The following is a 20,766-nucleotide window of genomic DNA, read 5'->3' as shown; positions in this document are numbered from 1 at the left end:
TCCAGATAAGTAGTCTGGACAAGGTCTACTGTTTCTACCCACCATCCACATACTAGTTTCTTATTAAAATGTTCAAAGCCACAGAATCAATTTTTTTGGACTCCTCAAGATGCAGATACTTTGAGAAAGTACTTTTCATGCCAAGGAAATACTGGCTACTTTGGGGCTAACATGCAGATTTATTATTTTTTTTAAATGTCTGTAATATGGTTTGGCTGTGTCACCATCCAAATCTCATCTTAAATTGTAATCCTCATAATTCCCATGTGTCAAGGGAGGCATCTGGTAGGAGGTGATTGGACCACGGAGGTGGTTTCCCCCATGCTGCTCTCATGATAGTGAGTGAGTTCTCATGAAGTCTGATGGTTTCATAAGAGGCTTTTCCCCCTTTGTTTGGCACTTCTCCTTGCTGCTGCCATGTGAAGAAGGACATGTTTGCTTTCCCTTCTGCCATGATTGTAAGTTTCCTGAGGCCTCCCCAGTGTTGTTGAACTGTGAGTCAATTAAAACTTTTTCCTTTATAAATTACCCAGTCTTGGATATGCCTTTATTAGCAGTGTAAGGACAGACTAGTAAAGTAAATTGGTTCTGGGTAGTGGGGTGCTGCTGTGAAGGTATTCAAAAACTTGGAAGTGACTTTGGAACTGGGTAACAGGCAGAAGTTGGAACAGTTCAGAGGGCCCAGAAGATGAAAGGAAAATATGGGAAAGTTTGGAACTTCTAGAGACTTGGAGGGCTCATAAGACAGGAAGATGTGAGAAAGTTTGGAACTTCCTAGATACTTGTTGAATGGCTTTGACCAAAATGCTGATAGTGATATAGGCAATAAAGTCCAGGCTGAGTTGGTCTTAGATAGAGATGAGGAACTTATTGGGCACTGGAGTAAAGGCCACGCTTGCTATGCAGAGAGACTGACAGCATTTTGCTCCTCCCCTAGAGATCTGTAGAAATTTGAACTTGAGAGAGATGATTTGGGGTATCTGGCAGAAGAAATTTCTAAGCAGCAAAGCATTCAAGAGGAAGCAGAGCATGAAAGTTTGGAAACTTCGCAGCCTGATGGGATGCAATAGAAAAGAAAATCCCATTTTCTGGGGAGAAATTCAAGCTGGTTGCAGAAATTTGCATAAGTAATAAGGAGCCAAATGTTAATCACTAAGACAATGGGGAAAATATCTCCAGGGCATGTCAGAGACATTCACAGCCACCCACCCATCACAGGCCTGGAGGCCTGGGAGGTAAAATAGTCTTGTGCATTAGGATCAGGGCGCCTGCTCTATGTAGCCCCAGGACATGGGACCCTGTGTCCCAGTTGCTTCAACTCCAGCTATGCCTAAAAGAAGCCAACTGACAGCTCAGGCCATTCCTTCAAAGGGTGCAAGCTTCAAGCCTTGGTGGCTTATACATGGTATTGGGCCTGTAGGTACACAGAAGTCAAGAATTGAGGTTTGGGTGCCTGTGCCTAGATTTCAGAGGACGTATGGAAATGCCTCTATTTACAGAAGAGGGAGAGGATTCCAGATACCTGTTAATGTGGACAGTAGAACTCCCTTCACTAAAGGACAAAAGTAAAGAAAGATTACATGGTGCCATGTTCGTACAAGGTGCTCAATAAATATTTGCTTCCACATGTCAACTGAAACCCAATATTAGTTATATCTGCTGGAATCAGAACTCAAAGTGTTCTTTCATTTACCAGTTCAAGAAAAGCACAGAGCATCTAATGTTTTCCAGAAATTGTGGTGCTCTGGGGCATGCAACAGCAATCACGCAGAATGTGTAGTCCCCCATGGGCTGAGCTTGCAGTGTGTGGGGAGTACATGCAAGTAACTGGCTCTTAAAATGCTGTGTGGTAAGTCCTTTGATGTAGGGGCAGAGGTGAGAAAGGCACTGACCCAATCTTTGGAAGAAAGGATATATTGCTTATAATTGTGCTTGTCTGTAATAGTAAATTCTACTCATCTCCTACCCTCTGAGTGTCCCCCCACAAAACAGTGACTTTAACAATGAGAGATTATATACTTCCAGAAGTAGGTGGTCCATGCTTATATGGCAGCTCAAAAAACGCCATCAGGGCCTTTACTTGGTCATCCTTAGCAAATGGCCCTTGTCCTCATGGTGGCAAATGGCTCCTAAGTTCCAGGGATTAATTCTACATTCCAGGCAGGAAAAAGAGGAAGAACAAATGGCCAAACACTAGATGAACCTGTCAGAGGTTTTCCAGGATCTCAACCTAATGTTTTATCTCTTTAGCTACACCTGTGTCCCATGGCTGCTCTGGATCCAAGGGTGCTGAGAAATAAAGCTTCTGGCTCTAAACTTCGACAACTCAGACAAAACTGGATTTCTGTTAATCAGGAAGGCAAAATGGCTACTGCAGAAGCAATTATAATTCTTTGCCCCATGGGTCAGAACAGAAGGAAGAAGTGAGCACTGAGTTCCTAGACACCTTGCTTTTGCCCCCAGGGGTCCCTTTTGCTACTCTGGACCAAGTTTCACTCTGGCCTTGTAGGTGATCACAAGGCTGGAGCAGGGAAGTGGGACTCGATAAGGCCTGAAGCTGACTTCCTCCCACCCCTGCCGTTTCAGGCAGAATCGCCTCCAAACATGCTAGGGAGGCATGCTCTGCGTTGGCACGCAGCAGTGACCCCAACAAAGCAACTCCTGCCTCCAGAGAAGTCACATTTAGTGAAGAAGTCAGATAACACAACCATTCTCAGTTAAGACCTTTCGATAATTTTATATATTATATTCATTCCTCTAAGCCAACAGTAGGGAAAGCAAGTGTCTCATTATACAGATAAGGAAATGGAAGCCCAGAGAGAGTTGAAACTTGTGCAGTTCACACTACTGGTCAAGACTGGAATAGGGTTTGCTTCCCAGTTCAGTGCTTTTCCCTCTCCAGAACCGCTTTCTGCTCCCCAACCCCTACCCCAAGCCTCAGTCTGGTGAGAGAGAGAACTGGAAGAGAAGGTGCTGTGGTTCCAGGCATTAGAGCAACTGAACATGTTCTGAACCAGAAGGCCTGATTAGGAGCCACTGCTCTGTTTTCATCGTATTCTTGCAAGAGGAAGTGGTGGTGGTTTTCCCCGCAATCAGGAAGGAATTCCATCGTACATCTGCTAGCACAGCACCTCCCTGAAATCATCTCTCTTCTCCTAGTCAGGCCTAGCTGGCTCCTTTCCCTCTGCAGCAGGATTGGAAGGGTTGACCTTATTATGGTCCCTTCTGGCTCTTGATTCCTGTGGGGCCTTCTTGACTGCCAGTAGCACATTGGCTTGGTTCAGGGTGGAGTTGCTCTGAACTACCTTAGGAGGGAGAGGCCTTGTCCCCGGCACTTTCCCTTTCCCTTCATTCCCTCCCAGCTGTGGCATTCACAGAGTTTCCCTCCTCCAGCGCAGTCCTGGGCAGCAATGACCTTCATGTTAGATGCCAAAAGGAGCATTCATCCTTCCCCCATGGGCTGGCACTGGGGCACTAAACTTGGGCACCAAGGTGGGGCCTCGTGGAGGCTCATGGAGGGGGCTGTGTGAACGGGGTGTGCTGTGTCATGTCTTTCCACCACTGTTCCTGCTCCTGCCTGCCTCCGAGGCCTGCATATGACTCAGGAGTCAGTTCAAGTTTATCTCCCTTGGCAGATCTTCCCTGCTCCCTGCCCACTCCACCACCACATCCTCTCCAGAGCTGGAAGATCCCTTCCCACATCCCACAGGTCTCAGAGCACTTAACCCCTGGTTCCAGTGGACACATCTGTTTCTGTCTTTCACCTCCCTCCTTTTGACTGTGAGATCCTTGCCTTCTCACAGTGCCTTGGCACTTAGTAAACCCTCGGTACATATTGGGTGAATCCAGGATGTGCCCTGGTGCAGAACATTACAGGAACATGTAGAGAAAGCTTTTATCACATTCCTGAAGTAGCTTAAGGTGAGGTACTTGTAGAGAGGGAGGGAAATCCTAGTAGCACATTTTTGTTGAGGATTTGACAGTTGCCAGGCACTAGTATAGCTTTTTGCATACTTTGTGTATTTGCTCACTGAGTCTTCACAACAACCCTACAAGGTAGGCGCTGTCTCCACTTTGCCCATGAGAAAACAGAGGCTAAGAAAGATTAAGTAACTTGCTCAAGATCCCACAGTAGGACAAGATAGAGGGATTTTGACCTCACACTCAAGCTCTTAACCCTGTGCCATGCATGTTGTGTCCTTAGTACCACCTCCCCACCCTCCCAGCCACACAGGAACCCATATTATAGGCTAGACATTCTCAAGTGGATCAATTAGATGAAAAAGCAAGACAGGGCCTGCCCCAACAATTAATGCTCAATTATTGCCCAAATGCTAATGTACAGAAATGATGAGGACTGGACTGGAGGGAAAGCCAGAAAGGACTTCCACAGAAAGGTGTGCCTCATCCAGCTTAAGAGACATGGAGGAGCAGGACCAGCAGGTGATGGGGGCTGGGGACAGGGTGGGGTGAGCAACCCGTTTCAGGTTTCTTCCAAGAAGACGTTTGCAGGGGACTGGCTGAACTTAGCCACAGTTTCAGGAATGCATAGAAATGAAACCACTAGAAGCATTTGGCTTCAGTTAAACTTGGGGCCAAGCAGAGCCAAGACCAGCACACATGGCTGAGGAGCATGGGCTGTCCAATGGCCATCTCGCCAAGATGAGGTGGGAGCAGTGACTGGGAGGAGACCCAAAGCCAAGGTGGGAAGGTATCACCAGCTTCCTGACCACATGGGAAGAAAGGTGGCTCCTGTTTATCCATCAAATATTTGACTAAGAACAGGTCTTAGTAAGACACTGCTTTGGCTTTGGGAGGAGGGCAGGTTGGTTGGTTTTTCTCTTACCCCTGGAGAGAAGAAATAGAACCAATGTGAGCAGAGCTTGCTGCAAAAATGTCACCTCTCCATTCAGATGCTGTCACACTGTCGGAAATGCCACCATTAGTAAGGGATTTAAAAACTTGAACCTTCTTCTTCATTCAAGATGAAAAGAGTTTGCATAACTATAGACCTTGACAGGTGACTAAAAAGTGTTCAGGCTCCTGAAAAACATATGAGAATCCTCAAAACATGAAAAATAGAATGGCTATATGATTCAGCACCCCACCACTGGGTATATATCAAAAAATATGAAATCGGTCAGAACTATCTGCACTCCCATGTTTACTGCAGGAGTATTCTCAACAGCCAAGGTTCGGAATCAACCTGAGTATCCATGGAGACTCATGGATGGGTTTTTAAAATACGGTACATATACATCATGAAATATACATCAGCCTTAAAAAAAAAGGAAATCTTGTCATTTGAAACAGCATGGATGAACCTGGATGACATTATATTAAGTGAAATAAACCAGGCTACAGAAAGACAAATGCCATATGACCTCACTCACGTCTAATGTAAGAAAAGTGTTGAACTCATAGAAACAGGAAGCGAAATGGGGTTACCAGAGACTAGGGACTGGGAGGATTGGGGAAATATTGGTCTAAGGACATGAAGTTTCAGTGAGCAGCAAGAATAAGTTGAAGAGATCTATTTTACAATACGGTGACTATAGTTAATAGCAATATATTGTATATTTGAAAACTGCTGAAAGAGTAGATTTTAAGTGTTCTCACCACAAAAAGCAAGTGTGTGAGACAAAGCCTATGTTAAATAGCTTGACTTAGACATTCCACAATGTATACAAACACCAGAACATCATGCTATACATCATAAAGTTTACTTGTCAATTAAAAAAATAAATTTAAAAAGGATTTCAATTCCTTGTATCTGTTGAATCCTCCAATAGGTCTATGAAGTATGGTGGGCTCTAGAATGTAGTTGTTTAAGCACCCAAGTGATGAAGCCAGACTGAGTTTGAATCCCATCTCTGAGTAGCTATGAAACCCGGGGCCACCCACATAACCTCCCTGTGCCTTAGTTTTCTTTGCCCATAAGTGGGGTGATGATAGTACTTACCTCGGAGGGCTGCTATGATTAAATAAACTGCTGATATAAGTGATTGGAACAATGTCTAGCATGCAGCAAGTGATATGTAAACATTAGCAATTATTATCCTATTTTATAGGTGTGGGAAACTGAGGCTCAGAGAGGTGAAGTGACTTACTCCAGGTCACACCACCAGTTGATGGCAGAATGAAGATTTAACCTCTGCCATTTGGTCTTCCAACTTGAAGCCTGACGATCACAATGAGGAAAGCTCTCCCTCTTCTTCTACCCTCTCAAAGCAGTGATAATCATTGTGAAGACCCTTTCTTTTAAATATGACAAAAAAATTGCCTGGCAGAGAGGACTTAAAAAGCAGGTGATGAAGCCCCAAGGAGAAGGGAGAGCAATGCTTATTAACATTCAGCTATCTGCTGGACTATTAGATGATGAGTTGGAAAACCTTTTTCTGTAAATGGCCAAACAGTAAATATTTTAGTCTTTGTGGGCCATCTGGTCTCTGTCAAAACCACTCAATTCTGCCATTGTAGTTCACAAACAACCATGAGCAATATGTAAATCAATGGGCATGGCTATGTCCCAGTAACTCTTTATTATGGATACTGAATTAGGTAGAATTCTATTTCATGTATGGTGAAATATTTCTCTTTTGATTCTTTCCAGCCATTTAAAAATGAAACAGCAATTCTGTGCTTGAGGGGCGTACAAAAGCAAGCAGCAAGACAGATACCAGGGGGCTGTGGTTGGCTGACCCCTGATGCAGAGGCTGAGATTAACTTACTCCTGCCAGCACTGCTGAGACTCATTTTGTGCATGAGTAAACTGAGGCTCAGGGGCTTCCATCACCAGCTTACAAGGCAGACTAGTGAGGAGCAGAGCTAGGATTCAGTTCCTCTTTCCATCTCCTCTGTGATGCCCTTGGACCTAGTTGTTCCTTCTGCGTTTGTCACCACTGTGTGAAGAGGTTGCAAGACCCTTTGTTATAGGACAGGGGAAACTGTCCTAATGGACATGCCTCTTCAATGTGTGATGATGGCATTTGCCATACTCAAGCCTTTTAAGGAAACAACGTCAATCAGTTGATGTTCAGGACATGTCGCTTCAGGAAATAGCAGATCCCAGCCACAGCATGGGGAAGGTGCCTAGTACTCATTTGGTATGTGGCGTAGGGCAATGGTTCTGTCATTGCCCCAGCTCTGTGGTACTGGTGAAAAGACTCTTGATTCTCTGGCTTGTGGTCAGCAAGAAGAAGGTTGAGAGGTTCCCACATGACAGATCACCTTCATGAGATAACACAGAAAGGTGCATTGGTCTCAAGGGCTTTGGATCATACTGGACAAGCAGCAGCAAAATGAGAAAGGTGCATGTCTGAAAGATAAAACTGGGCTAGGATGTCTCCTGAAGGGTGTAGCCTGGGACTGGGAGATTTTCCGAGAGCGGACTAGGCTTTATCTCCCTCTTCCTCACATCCCGCATCTCAGACCTCAGACTTGGCCTCTTTCCCCACCTGCCAGACACACTCTCAGCTGAGCCAGCTGTGAGACTGGGGTCCAGCATCCAGCCTTTCCTCCCTGGTGCACATTGAAGACCCAGGAGTGCCTGCACTGAAGCTGCTGTTCCCAGACTGCAGCAAAACCACAGCTGTGGCTTCCTGCAGGTCTGAGCTTGTTTAGGCTTCACCGGAAAGAAAAATGCCCCCGCCTTGTGCAATGGGTGCAGTCTGTCCTGGGAGCTGTGGCAAACCAAGCCTGTCTGAGTGAGGGCGACTGGGGACCCTGACACTTGCCTACTTACTTTATATCCTTTTAAAATTGTTGTTTCAGAAATAAACACTCTCGAAGTAGAAAATTTAGAAAATATGCATGACAAAAGAAAAAATGAAGATGACCCATAATCCTGCTTCCTAAAAGTAACTGTTTTTCTTCTCTTTCCAGTCTTTTTTTCTATGCATGTGTGCGCCCTATCCAAATGGAATCATAGGATAAATGCTGCTTGGGGAATTTGTTTCTTTTTTATTTAACACTGTAGAGTGAACATCTTTCCATGCCAAAGCATACTTTTCTTTGCCGTTATTTTTGCCTATCATCTGTTTTTGGCAAGTCCTCTTCCAAAGGTGTGTGGAACTTGGAGAGGATTTCTGTGTATTGGGGTCCTAGGCTCCAACTGGATCACCAGATCCAGTCCTTTTTAGGTAAGAGTGCGGGGGCAGCTCTGTGGCTTTGAGTAATAAAAAAAAGCCCTAGGCTCATTGTTTGCGCAAGAGTTCCTGCCCCAGCCCTGCTCTGACTCATGGTGCCATCTTAGACTTGTCACTTCATCCCTCTGGGCCTCAGTTTCTTTACCTATAAAATGGGATGGTTGGATTGAGGGCTTTGCCAGCTCTAATGTCCATGACTAAGCACTTGTATACTGAGGAAGATTCCAGAAGCCTCTGGGAGCATTGGCTGCTGGGAGGAAGTTGTCTCTTCCCAGTCAGTAAGCTGGCATCCAGCTCAAGGCTAACCAAGGAGATAGGGGTCTTGGCCTGGATGATCTGAAACCTCTCTGGGGTAGACAGCACCCTATGCTGTGATCCCCAGGGCTTCACAAATCACTGGGTTCTCCCCACCTTCCTGTTCCCTGCCTCTGGGGAAAGGGAAGCAATTGTCCTGTGCCAGCACCGAGCTCACAACTCCACTGCTTCTTGGTCATGGTATTAACAGTCAGAACCTGCAGCAGCCAATAGCTACCGGTCACTCTCTGAAATGCAAACCAGGTGACTGGGCAGAGAGTGCCATCTCAGGCAGTGCCAGGGCCAGTGTCTGGGGGGCTGGGCATGTGGTGGAGCTGGAGCTTCTGGGAGCTGCAAAGGGCTTAGGAAAAGGGCCTTGGGTGGACAGGCTTTCCTCACCTCTGTTTTCCCTTCCTCCTGTGGTCCAGGAACAGCAGCTGGCTTTTCTTAAACTGATGTGAAGAGTCCTGCCAAGAAACTTGGAGGCTGAGGCAGCTGCTGTGTGAAGGTTTTGAGGAATGGGAGCATCACAAAATAAAAACAACAGAATCTTTTTTTTTGTGGCACTTGGGTTGTTTGTCTTCCATACTCTTTTATAGAAATTACAACAACAACAACAACAAAAACAGCAACAACAATAATAGCAATACAGCTACCATGTAATAAGCTTTTGCTGTCTTCTAGGCAATGAGCCCAATGCTTTACTTTCTTCATCTTATTTGAGATGAGCTGTTGCTGGTATTATCTCTATTTTACAGCTGGGGAAATAAAGGTTCCAAGAGGTTAAGCTATTTGCCTAAGGCTCCCCAGCAATGAGTTGCTAGGCTACAATTTGGACTCAGAACGTCTGTTCTTAAGCTTGGCCTCTTACCCACCTGGCCCTGCTACCTCCTCAAAGTTTCATGCTTCAGTTGGCCAGGAACCTCCCACTGTAGTTTCAGTTTTTACTTATATGCAGAGATTGCCAGAGGCTTAGAAATTCTATCGGTTCCAGGCATCTATGTGCTAGGTCCCATACTCATCAACAGCGTACCCAAAATGTGTAAGCTTTGGTCTTCAAGTGCTGGCAGTTTAACATTTCATTGATGAGGTGAGTGATAACAGATCCTGAGGTCCTAGGGGGCATTTATATTTTTCATGGCATCGTGGAGTATGTGTTTTGAGCTATGCCTTCTGCAGTGTGAATCCCAGCTCTGCCACTTACCTGTGACTCTGGGCAAGTCTCTTATCCTCTCTGTGCCTCAGAATCCTCCTCTCTTAAACAGGGGGAATGCTATACACTTTATAGAGATGACTCTTAAGGATTAAAGAGAAGGTATGTAAAGGACCGTCACTTAGTAGGTGCTTTATGAATGTTAGCTCTTATTATAAAGACTAAAAGAATGGTATCCTGAGTCAGATGCCTGAGTTTTATTCTAACTTAACTACTTAGCAGTTGGGTGACTTTGGATAGCTCGCTTTTGTCACTCTGTGCCTCAGTTAATAGGATTGTTGTAAGGAGTAAATGTGTATCTTCTATGTATATAAGTATACAAATACACACACATACCTCAGAGCAACACATGTTTACTAAGTATCTATTATGTCCCTGGCACATACTAACTGTTCTGGTTTTTATTTTCCATTATTATTATTCCTCTACTATCAGCATAATTTTATATTTATTACCATGACTATTAGTCATGCATCTGATTTATGGATTCAAAACGACCTCACTCACTCCTCTAGATGACCATATTCGTATTCATGGCATTGCACATTTAAGTCATCAAAATTTGTAACTTTGGAATTATTTAAAATTTTCCTTTCCCCCTCCACAATCACCCTGTCAGTACTGTCTGGGACTGTTTCTTCCATCAACACCCTCCTCTCCATTCCCACTGGCAGTCATTTAGAGTTGGTGTAGGTGAGTGTCGCAGCTCCTTCCCTGGGAGCCACTTTTGATGAGAAGAAGCCAGGAAGGGAGGGGGCACGTGGTTCTTCCACATCCACTCTTCTATGGTTGGTCGTTTCTCATCAAGGCATCCAAAGAATTATTCCTTGAACTCAATTCTGTTTACTTCTCTCCTGAAAAACAATCAATACCCCTCCCACACCCCCTCCCGGCCCCCCCCACCACCGCCCCACCGCCATGCCTTTTATTTTTCACAAAGATTCTTGAGTCTGGGATTCAAGGCTTTCCACAGTCTGGTACAAGCATTTTACAGGAATCACCATGGATGATGCCTGACCTTGCATTTCGCTCATGTAGTTTGTTTGTACCATTCATGGTAGGTCGCTAGTCAGTGATGGGTTCAGGAATGGGCAGTCCTAAGCTACTTCATGTCCGTGGGATCTGAGGAGAAGTTTGCTTGGGGCTTCTGGGAATGATAAACTATTTTCTTTTTCCCTCTCTGCTTTTCAATGCAAACACTTTTTGCCCCAGGTGCAGCTGACAGCCAGCTTGCAACCACAAGGATGGCCACCATGAAGTCAAAGGAGAACTGAGAGAAGAACCAAGAAACAGACCAGGAACCCTGACTGAACTGCTCTGAAAAGCCGCTGCTTCTGGACTCCAGTGTGTAAAATACATTTCCTTATTGTCTAAGCCTGGTCAAGACATACTTTTGTTACTTGCAGGTTGAAGAATCCCAATGGATACACTCATCTTTCCAGCTTTATCTCCAGCCATACAGGATAACTTGTTTGTCTTGAAATTTCCCCTCAGAGTCCTACCTTGGTGTCTTCTCTCATTCTTGTCTTCACCTGGAATGCTCTGCCCAAATTATATTGTTAAGGTCTTATACACTCTTCAAAGTCCAGATTCAAAGGCACCAACCTATCCTCTCATTCAGAAGGACTCTCTGCCCTCCTGAGTCTCCAAGATGCTTTGTGTACACCTGATAGCACTAAAACGTCCAGCTCTACAGCACACTCATCTGCCTCCTTCCCGGGATGGCATATTCCAGGGAGGCTGTTTCTCTTTATCATTTTGAATCCCCTAGCTTGGAACAAAGTGTGCTTAGGAGATATGTGTTGCATTAAGATGTGGAATTCAATACAAATGATAACCAAATGTCAAATGATGGTAACAAAAACAATCAGTGTTAAGTAAGACAGAAAGGGATGGGATCTCTCTGGGCTGGAGCAGTGAAGAAATGATACTTATGTCTTGAAGGTGGGAACTGTGGCTCATGTCTTGTAATCCCAGCACTTCGAGAGGCTGAGGTTGAAGGATTGCTTGAGCCCAGGAGTTTGACACCAGACTGGGCAACACAGCAAGACCCTGCCACTACAAAAAAATTAAAAAATTAGCTAGGTATGGTAGCATGCAACTGTAGTCCCAGCTACTCAGGAGGTTGAGGTGGGAGAGTCACTTGGGGCCAGAAGTCTGAGGCTGTACTCCAGCCTGGGTAACAGAGTGAGACTCTGTCAAAAAGAAAAAAAAAAAATAAGAAGAAAGAAAGGAAGTAAAGAAGAAATCAGTGCTACTTATGTCTTGGGATGTGCCCCAACTAGCAGGTAGAATTTGGATAGGTTGACTTGGGGGGAATTCCCCCGTGGAGAGGACTAAGCAGATGCAGGGATCTGTTTCTCATTCCTCTACTCATTGTAGTATGTTTGAGGGGTTCTTTGTAATTGTTGGGAAATGTGGTCTCCGTAATAAAATTCTGGTGGGTGGAAGAGGAGAAAAGTTGGTTTCGTCCAAGTGGAAATGAATTCTTCATTTTTTCTATGATTATAAAATGAATAAAACACAAGTGGTAGTTGGGGATGGGCTGGGAGCATCTCAAGATGGTTTTTATAAGCCCAACAAAGTATGACTGTGAGACAGAGGGGATGTTGAACTCATCACCATGTTCCTCCAGGTATCCAGAGATTCCTTCCGTTTCAGGGGCTTATGTGTTCAGGCTGTTATAAAGAGTGTTGTCCATCCATATAAAGTACTATGGTGGACACATTATGTGTTCTTATTATCTCATTTTCTTCATGATCACATGAGAAGACTACAAGTGCTGCCATGTGACTGGGTCTTTCCAGTGGAATATAGGTGGTAATAATGTACTACTCTACTTCCAAGCCTAGCCCCTAAAATGGCCCATGCAATCTTTCATGGTCTCTCTCTCTCTCTCATTGTCTGGTTGAATCTACAGGTTCCAATGGAAGACTCTGAGGAGGACTTAGACAAGGCAAACCCACCAGATGAAGGAAGGCTGAATCCCAGAGTTTCACTGCTTGGAGAAAAACAGCTCAAGAGAGCTGCTTGGCCAAGAACACCTGCATTGAACCTCGTATGAGAAAGAAATAAAATTCTACTACTACATTAACACCTAAAATGTTGAGTCTGTTTGTTAGCTAGCCTACCCCGATTAATATGGATGTCAAAGAGATGGCTTAGCAACATCTGAGGGCATGTGTAAACGCAGTCCTATGAAGATGATCAGCACGTGATAGGTAGGAGGCTTTTACCTGATGCTCATGAGAAGGAGAGGTAATACAGACCCTCAGTACTGGAAAGATTCAGTGTTTGCTCCACTGGCAAGGGATAGTTTGCTTTAAACTTCCTAATGCTGGCTGCAAACGGCACCTGCGGGGCAGAGGCTGGGCAGTCTCTGGACACTGATTTCAGTGCTGTTCATGAGGTCCTGCCTGCTCCTATTATTTGACAGCTCTCCTTTTAAGCCCTGTGGATTTCCTCTTCGATAACACTCCTCTGATTTTCCTCCTTCCTCTACCTTTAATTTTGAGAGATATTGCCAAACCACTATCCACAAAGGAAAGCCCATTTAAAGTGCCATTATAGTTTGTGGGGTGGACATGAATGCCTATTTCCCTACTTACTATCCAGTACTGCATGTTATCAAACTTTTAAAATTTTATTTCATTACAAAGAAATTATTGTGGTAAAAACATGACACAGAATTTACCGTCTTAAGCATTTTAAGAGTACAGTTCAGTAGCGTTACGTGTGTCCACATTGCTGTACAAGCAATCTCCAGAAGTTTGTAATCTTGCAAAACTTCAACTCTATGTCCATTAAACAACAACGCCTCATTTCCTCCTCCCCCATCCCCTGGAAACCACCATTCTACTTTCTGTTCCGATGAATTTGACTACTCTAGATACCTCATGTAAATAGAATCTTGCAGTATTTGTCTTTTTGGATTGACTTATTTCCTTTAGCATATTGTCCTCAAAATTCCTCCATGTTGCAACATGTGTTAGAATTTCCTTCCTTTTTAAGGCTAATATTCCATTGTGTGTGTGTGTATATATTTTGTTTACAACACAAATTTTGTTTATCCATTCATCCATTGATGGGCACTTGCACCTCTTGGCTATTATGAATAGCGCTGTTATGAACATGGATATACAAATATCTTTTTGAGATTCTGTTTTCGTTCCTTTGGGAGATAAATATACTCAGAAATGGAATTTTTAAATCATGTGGTACCTCTATTTTTAATTTTTTGGGAACCTCCCTACTGTTTTCCATAGTGACTATACCATTTCATATTCCCACCAGCAATGCACAGGGTTCCAATTTCCCCACATCCTCGCCAACAGGTATTACTTTCTGCTTTGTTTCAGGGTTTTCTTGACAGTAGACAGCCTAATGGTTGTGAGATGGTATCTCCTTGTGGTTTTAATCATTTTTTCATGTTCACCTAATATGCTTTAAATTTTAATTCACATTTTTTGTTATATATAGAGGTCAGAAGAACCCATCCTAGTGATGAGATGTTTCTGGTTTCCAATCTTATAAGAACTACACCAACTTTGCAAACAACTAGTGTCTGGAGTGAGTTATGCCTTGGCAGTAGTAGAGAAACTCATGTTCCTCAGATGCAAGGTTTACACAGCACTTTGTAGTTTATACACATTATCTCACTTGATTATCACAGCAGCCTGACAAGGTGCAGAAGGCAGATGAGGAAATTGAGGTTCAGAGATGAGAAAAGAGAGAAAGAAGGAGACCAGCTCTTTAAAATCATAACCACAGAAGCAAATGCCTAGTGATGCGCAACAGATATTGCTTTCTGCCTGTCGTTGGAACCGATGTTGTCGGTTCTCCCCTTTTCCTTCCGTCAGGGTCCCAGTTTTGTTAGAGTATCCACCCTATGTATTCATAACTCCCATAATGGTAGTTCTATCTCCTTGCTTAGAGATTGGTTTAGCAGTGGTCAGTACAGTGTGAAAGGGATTTTATGAAAGATTTCTTCATTTTTTTTTTTTAAAACAACTTTAGAAAAAAGGTGGAATTTTCTCCCTTCCTCTGGATGATGTGGTTCCCGGATGGGATGCCAGGAATTGTAGCATCTATCTTAGGACCACAGGGGGAACCAGTCTTAGGATGAAGCCAGGGGCATATGACAGAACAGAGTAATAGAAAGCACCTGGGTCCAATATCACAGAGTTGTCAATAATAACACACTATGTTTTTTTCTTACTTCTTGTGGTGTGAAATAGTACATTTCTTTCCTGATTGAGCCAATCTGAATTGAGATTTTTTAGGGGTGTTTGGCAGCTGAAATAATCCTATTAAATGGTGGATGAAATTATAAAGTGACAAGAAAGTGGTGTGAAAACATGATTCAAGCACGTAAATGTCACATCCCTGCATCCCCATGTTGGGTAGTAGGTCAATACCGTTCCAGAGGTGTAATGAGGAAAGCCAGGAGAGAGGGAAAGGCAGTGGGTCTAACCATGGCTGCCAGAAACCGCCAAAGGTCCAAATGGTGAGAATGAACCTGTTGTCATCATATCCAGCAGGTCAGGACGAGATCAAATATTGGGTCCCAAAAGCAACCTGTTGTACACCGGCCTGATATTCTCATTTTGAGGAACTTCAGCTGCAAACGCTCCTGGTCTCTCTGACCATCCTTTGCTCCCTTCTCCCCACAAAAGGAGGAGGAAATTCTCTCTGTTGGTGAGTTTGGAGATAAACTGGACATTTTCCACCTGGCACCTCCGTTTCCCTCTCAGATATGCCACCCGCAGTGAGGATCCATTCTGGGCTGCTATCCACTCTGTGGCAAGTGAGGAAAGCTAGAAATTTTATGAGGTGTGCTGCAAGTTCATTTCAGGGGACAGGATTAGGGACTCTGCTGTGGCTACATATTTAAGCTGTATTCTTTTCTTCAGCTTTTCCTGGTCATAAAGCTCAGATTCCGATCTCCATCTATCTGATTCCTATCTAATTCCTTCCATATCTCTTCCTGAGTTCAGAACCAAATAAGAAAAATATTTGGAAGGCATTATTCATTGGACCTTTAGACTGTAACTCAAACCATGAAATCAAAATTGGTTAGTTTTAATAAAACTAAAAATAAAGGTATGAATAATGGTGTGAGGGTAAAACCTCACATCCCATCTACTAGCATACTGCTTTTATGTGGTCTGTTGCTCCAATGTAGCTATATTTTCTGCAGAATGTGAGGGATATTTTCATATCCTGGTGAGAGCTGGGATGTTGTTTCCAAAATTTAAAAAGCTGGGATTCTACAAAGGCCTTTAAAAAACCTTAGAAGGGATGAGAAAAGAACTGAGTTCAGAATAGAGTTTCTGAGCTAGGATGGGTGGGATGAGTGAGTGGCGTAAGTGGCTCTAAAATCATTTGACCTGTTGGATTATTGCAAATCAGGCTGCGTTTGGCTCTAGGAAACATTCTGGGTTTCAGCCGCATAGTGTTGACCCAGCTGAAGGTAAAAGAATAGACATACAGTGTTAGTAGTAGTCAGAGCAGCAGTAGTATTAGCACCAACTAAAGTATGCTGGATATGTGCTATTTTATTTTATCATTTTATTAAGTCCTCACTATGACTCTTTGAATTAAGTATTACATTAGCCTTGTTTTACATTTGAGAAAATTGAGGCTTAGAAAGATTAAGTAGTTTGTCTAAGGTCACACAGCTAGAAGCACCAAACCTGGATTTTAACCTGGCCACTGGGACTCCACCTTAGATACTAACTCCATATTGCAATCAAACTGTTTATAACCATTCCAATTTCCAATCAGTTTTCTGAAGGGATAATGCCACAGAAGCAAAAAGCTACATGTGTAAAATTTTCCATTAGAATGTTTTATATCGCTGTGATCCAAAGAAGTGACTTGAATGCACACCAGCATGGAACTATATTAATAAATTATGTTACATCCAATCAATAGAATGCTAGATGTAATTTTAAAATAGTAATTCCAGAATTTACATTAAAAATGAGCATTATATTCTACTATAAAGACACATGCACATGTATATTTATTGCAGCACTATTTATGATAGCAAAGACATGGAATGAACTCAAATGCCCATCAATGATAGACTGGATAAAGAAAATGTGGCACATATACACCATGGAATACTATGAAGCCATGAAAAGGAATGAGATCACGTCCTTTGCAGGGACATGGATGAAGCTGGAAGGCATCATCCTCAGCAAGCTAACACAAGAACAGAAAACCAAACACCAATGTTCTCACTCATAAGTGGGAGTTGAACAATGAGAACACATGGACACAGGGAGGGGAACAACACACATCAAGGCCTGTTGGAGGGTAGAGGGTGAGGGGAGGAGGAGCATCAGGACAAATACCTAAGGCATGCGGGGCTTAAAATTATATGATGGTCACTTGGACACAGGAAGGGGAACATCACACACCGGGGGCTATTGTCGGGGGGGAGGAGGGAGGAATAGCATTAGGAGATATACCTAATGTAAATGATGAGTTAATGGGTGCAGCACCACCATATACATAACTGCCAATACATAACTGCCAATACATAACACTGGTGTTATATATATGCCAATATACATAACACCAATACATAACTGCCATATGTATTACATATGGCACATGTATACATATGTAACAAACCTGCACGTTGTGCACATGTACCCTAGAACTTAAAGTAAAATTTAAAAAAAAAAAAGAAAACTGAGAAAAAAAATTATATGACGGGTTGATAGGTGCAGCAAACTACCATGGCACATGTGTACCTACATAACTAACCTTTATGTATGGTGTATACTTTATGTATGTATGTACACTTTCTCTACGTGTATCCCGGAACTTAAAGTAAAATTAAAAAAAAAAGTTTTGAATTTGTCCAGTAAATAATAAATAAGTATAAAGCTGAAAATAAATGAGTTCCTTAGTAAGGCTAAGGAACAAAGCTGAGGAGAAAATGGCATGTATGCCCAGATGGCAACAGTCTAAAAAAAGCAGGCCCACCTGCGATCCAACACTGAAAGGAAATATGCACAAACAAAAATAACAACGTTTAATAAGAAGTGGGATCTAGGTGAATATTTTTCTTTTAGCTAAAGTTGTTTCTAACATTGCAGAGGCCCTATTTTGTAGAGAAAAGCAGAACATATCGGTAGGGGATACTGCAGGCAGAATCACGTGTATGTGCGTATACTGGCTAGTTCATTGGTGGGGAGCAGGGCCACTGGGCACACTTGCAGAGGGCTTTCTCCCTGCTGAAATGTGGCTCAGCCTCATCTGACCTGCAGATATTAGTCTGACCTTCAAGAAGGCTGCAGCCAGGTGAGATTCTTCTCCTCTCGAGTCTCTTTAAACTTTCAGTAGACACTGAAGTCATAAGTGCAGTTTCCTATAATCATCCCACAGAAAAGGAAAACTCTGTCTCCAGACAGCTTGTATCCTGAGGTATTCAGGAGCCTACCCAAAATGCTGGTGACACCACTGAGACGTGGGAGAGAAGCACATGGGGCAGGACAGGGCAGAGGGAAAGACAACACAGCAAAAACTTTTCTAGAGGAAATAAGATGCAAATGAGCAAAGGGCATGAAGAGAGAAACACATGTTAAGGCGTTGGATGGTAAGTGACTTTCTCAGAGGGTTAAGACAGAAAAAGGTAATATGATTGATTAGTCGGTTTCCTCCATCTACAGAGGCCCTTATTGCAATGCAATGAAAGGGGCTTTGGTGTGAGACCAGGTTCCATCTGCTTCCTGGCTGTGTGAGTGTGGGCAAATGGCTTAACCTCTCTGATCCTCAGATTCTTTAAGTGGTAATAGCCATTTCTCCAGCACAGCAGTGAGTGAGATGTTCTGAGAAAGCCCTTCTCCCAGTGCCTGTCTGATGACATAGGTGGCACTTCAGTTATTCTCTACTTCTTACCCCTTGGAGACGGGGCTTTCTGAAACCATCCACAGTACAGGCATAGACCCAGGCTCTGTCCCAGACAGCAAAGCATTTCCTGTGCCCTCCAAGTCCATCCCATGGGACAGCTCCCTGCCATTCTCCCTTCCTCTCCAACTGGGTACCAGAAAAGCCTGCCACTGCTTACCAGAGGTAAGGGAGAGGTGACCTGAGGGCTGCCCCCGAGCATCTGCTCTGCTCTGCAAGTGAGTTTCCTGATTGCGTGTGATGAGAACGGAAACAAAAGCTGCAATCACTTTTGCACCAACCTAATATAAAAGGTCTGAATCAGGCCACCAGGAGCTGATACTCTGTGGGTGGGGGAAGAAAAAGGGACAAACCCAGGCTGAGGAAGTGGCAGGCTGTAGCAAGACCAAGGTGGGTTGAAGAAAGAGTGAAATTAAACCAAAAAACTCCCCAAAACAGTCATATATGTGACTGGTGGGAGGGGAACCAGGGCAAGAGATAGGAATGAAGGGAAAATAAGGAGAGGATGCAAAATGAGAAAGTGAGGGAGACAGGGAAAAAGAGAAGGGGAGAAAAAGTGGGAGTGGGAGAAAAACAGAAATTAAAAGAAGACAAAAAGAATGGGGAGCTTGAGAAAGGTTAAAAATGTCTGGGAAATTGGTAGAATCGCCATCATTCCTCTGCAACCTGGAGAAAGCAAGAGGCACCTACTGAATGCAATGATTTATGGAGCAGGTAATGTTCACTGGATGAGGAGTGGCTTCTCCGTGGGGTGAAGCAATGGAAATGTTGTTGTTGGTTTGTCTGTGGAGACATGACTACCCCATGCTGGATGTCCCCTGACCCACAACACTAGGTGAGAATAGAGGAAGTTTTCCATCCCTGAAAACAGCAAGCAATGACTTGGACAGTACTAACAACCACCATACCACCATTGGTACAGCTCCATCTGGACTGGGACAGAGGACATTGGTTACTTCTGAGAAAGTCAGACTTAGGCGTAACTTGGGCTAAAGTCCAAGCCAAGGGTGTTTCTGGGTTTTCCCTTGTTTTTTTCTGAGTGCTCAGAGTTCTCATGCCCTCACCCACATCTACGACCCTGGGTCAAACATCCTGATGAGAAAAGATCATCTAAACTCATTGACCCAAAGGCAAAAGGGACTGATAAGACTTTAAATGCTCAGATGGTAGACTTTGGGGCGTCTGCTGGCTGGCAGACGAGGGGCCAGAAGGATCTTCTCTGAAGGACACCATAGGGTGCTTTGCCTCCTGCTTTCTCATCTTTGTCAGTGTCACTCAGAGGTCCCCCGATGGGACTATTCACTACACTTGTGCTGTGGACTGGATGTAAGATTGGGCCGGATCCCCAGCTCCCATTTCCCACAGAATTGGTGTGAGCATGGGAGGCTTCCTTTTCACTTCTACTGCAGACAGATCAAGTCCACCTAGCATGTGATGGAGACTGTCCTCAAGACAAGGGTGTTTCCATAGAGGTGATGTCAGAGTCACTCAATGTGTGTGTGTGTGTGTGTGTGTGTGTGTGTGTGTGTGTGTGTGATGTTTACTGAATCTTAATATTTTTTAGAATAATATTGCTCGATTCAAAAGTAATATACATATTTTTATAATACATGTACAAAATCACTAGTAGAAAGAGTTTAAAATTACCAATAATGTACTAATAGTATTGTGGTTAGATAAGGGTTTAAAAGTCCTTATCTTTTACGGATACATACTGAATATTTACAGACAAGTGTATGATGTTTGGAATTTGTTTCAAAATAATCCAGCAGTTGGGGAGGAGGTAGGAGGTACAGACAGATAACATGGGCTATGAGTGGGTAATTGTAGAAGCTGGGTAATGGCTGTGTGGAAATTCATTATAATTTTGTCTTTACTTGTATATATTTATGATTGAAATTTTCCATAATTAAAGGTTGTTTTTGGCCATACGCAGTTGCTCACGCCTGTAATCCCAGCACTTTGGGAAGCCGAGGCGGGAGGATCTCCTGAGGTTGGGAGTTTGAGACCAGCCTGACCAAAATGAAGAAACCCCATCTCTATTAAAAATACAAAAAATTAGCCAGGCGTGGTGGTGTATGTCTGTAATCTCAGCTACTCGGGAGACTGAGGCAGGAAAATCGCTTGAACCCAGGAGGTGGAGGTTGCGGTGAGCCGAGATCATGCCATTGCACTCCAGCCTGGGCA

At 43.7% G+C, this 20,766-nt stretch overlaps 1 long non-coding RNA gene across 1 annotated transcript; it reads left to right on the top strand.

The window, feature by feature from the left end:
- Nucleotides 1-9,282: 9,282 nt before the first annotated feature.
- LOC105471556 (uncharacterized) lies at nucleotides 9,283-12,744 on the top strand. Its single transcript, XR_981211.3, has 3 exons — nucleotides 9,283-9,531; nucleotides 10,867-10,998; nucleotides 12,575-12,744. It is a non-coding gene; the product is annotated as an uncharacterized lncRNA (long non-coding RNA).
- Nucleotides 12,745-20,766: the final 8,022 nt, after the last annotated feature.

Source organism: Macaca nemestrina, chromosome 12 (assembly GCF_043159975.1).
Source record: "Macaca nemestrina isolate mMacNem1 chromosome 12, mMacNem.hap1, whole genome shotgun sequence".
NCBI classification, from domain to species: Eukaryota; Metazoa; Chordata; class Mammalia; order Primates; family Cercopithecidae; genus Macaca; species Macaca nemestrina.
This window is presented reverse-complemented; position numbering and strand designations above follow the sequence as displayed.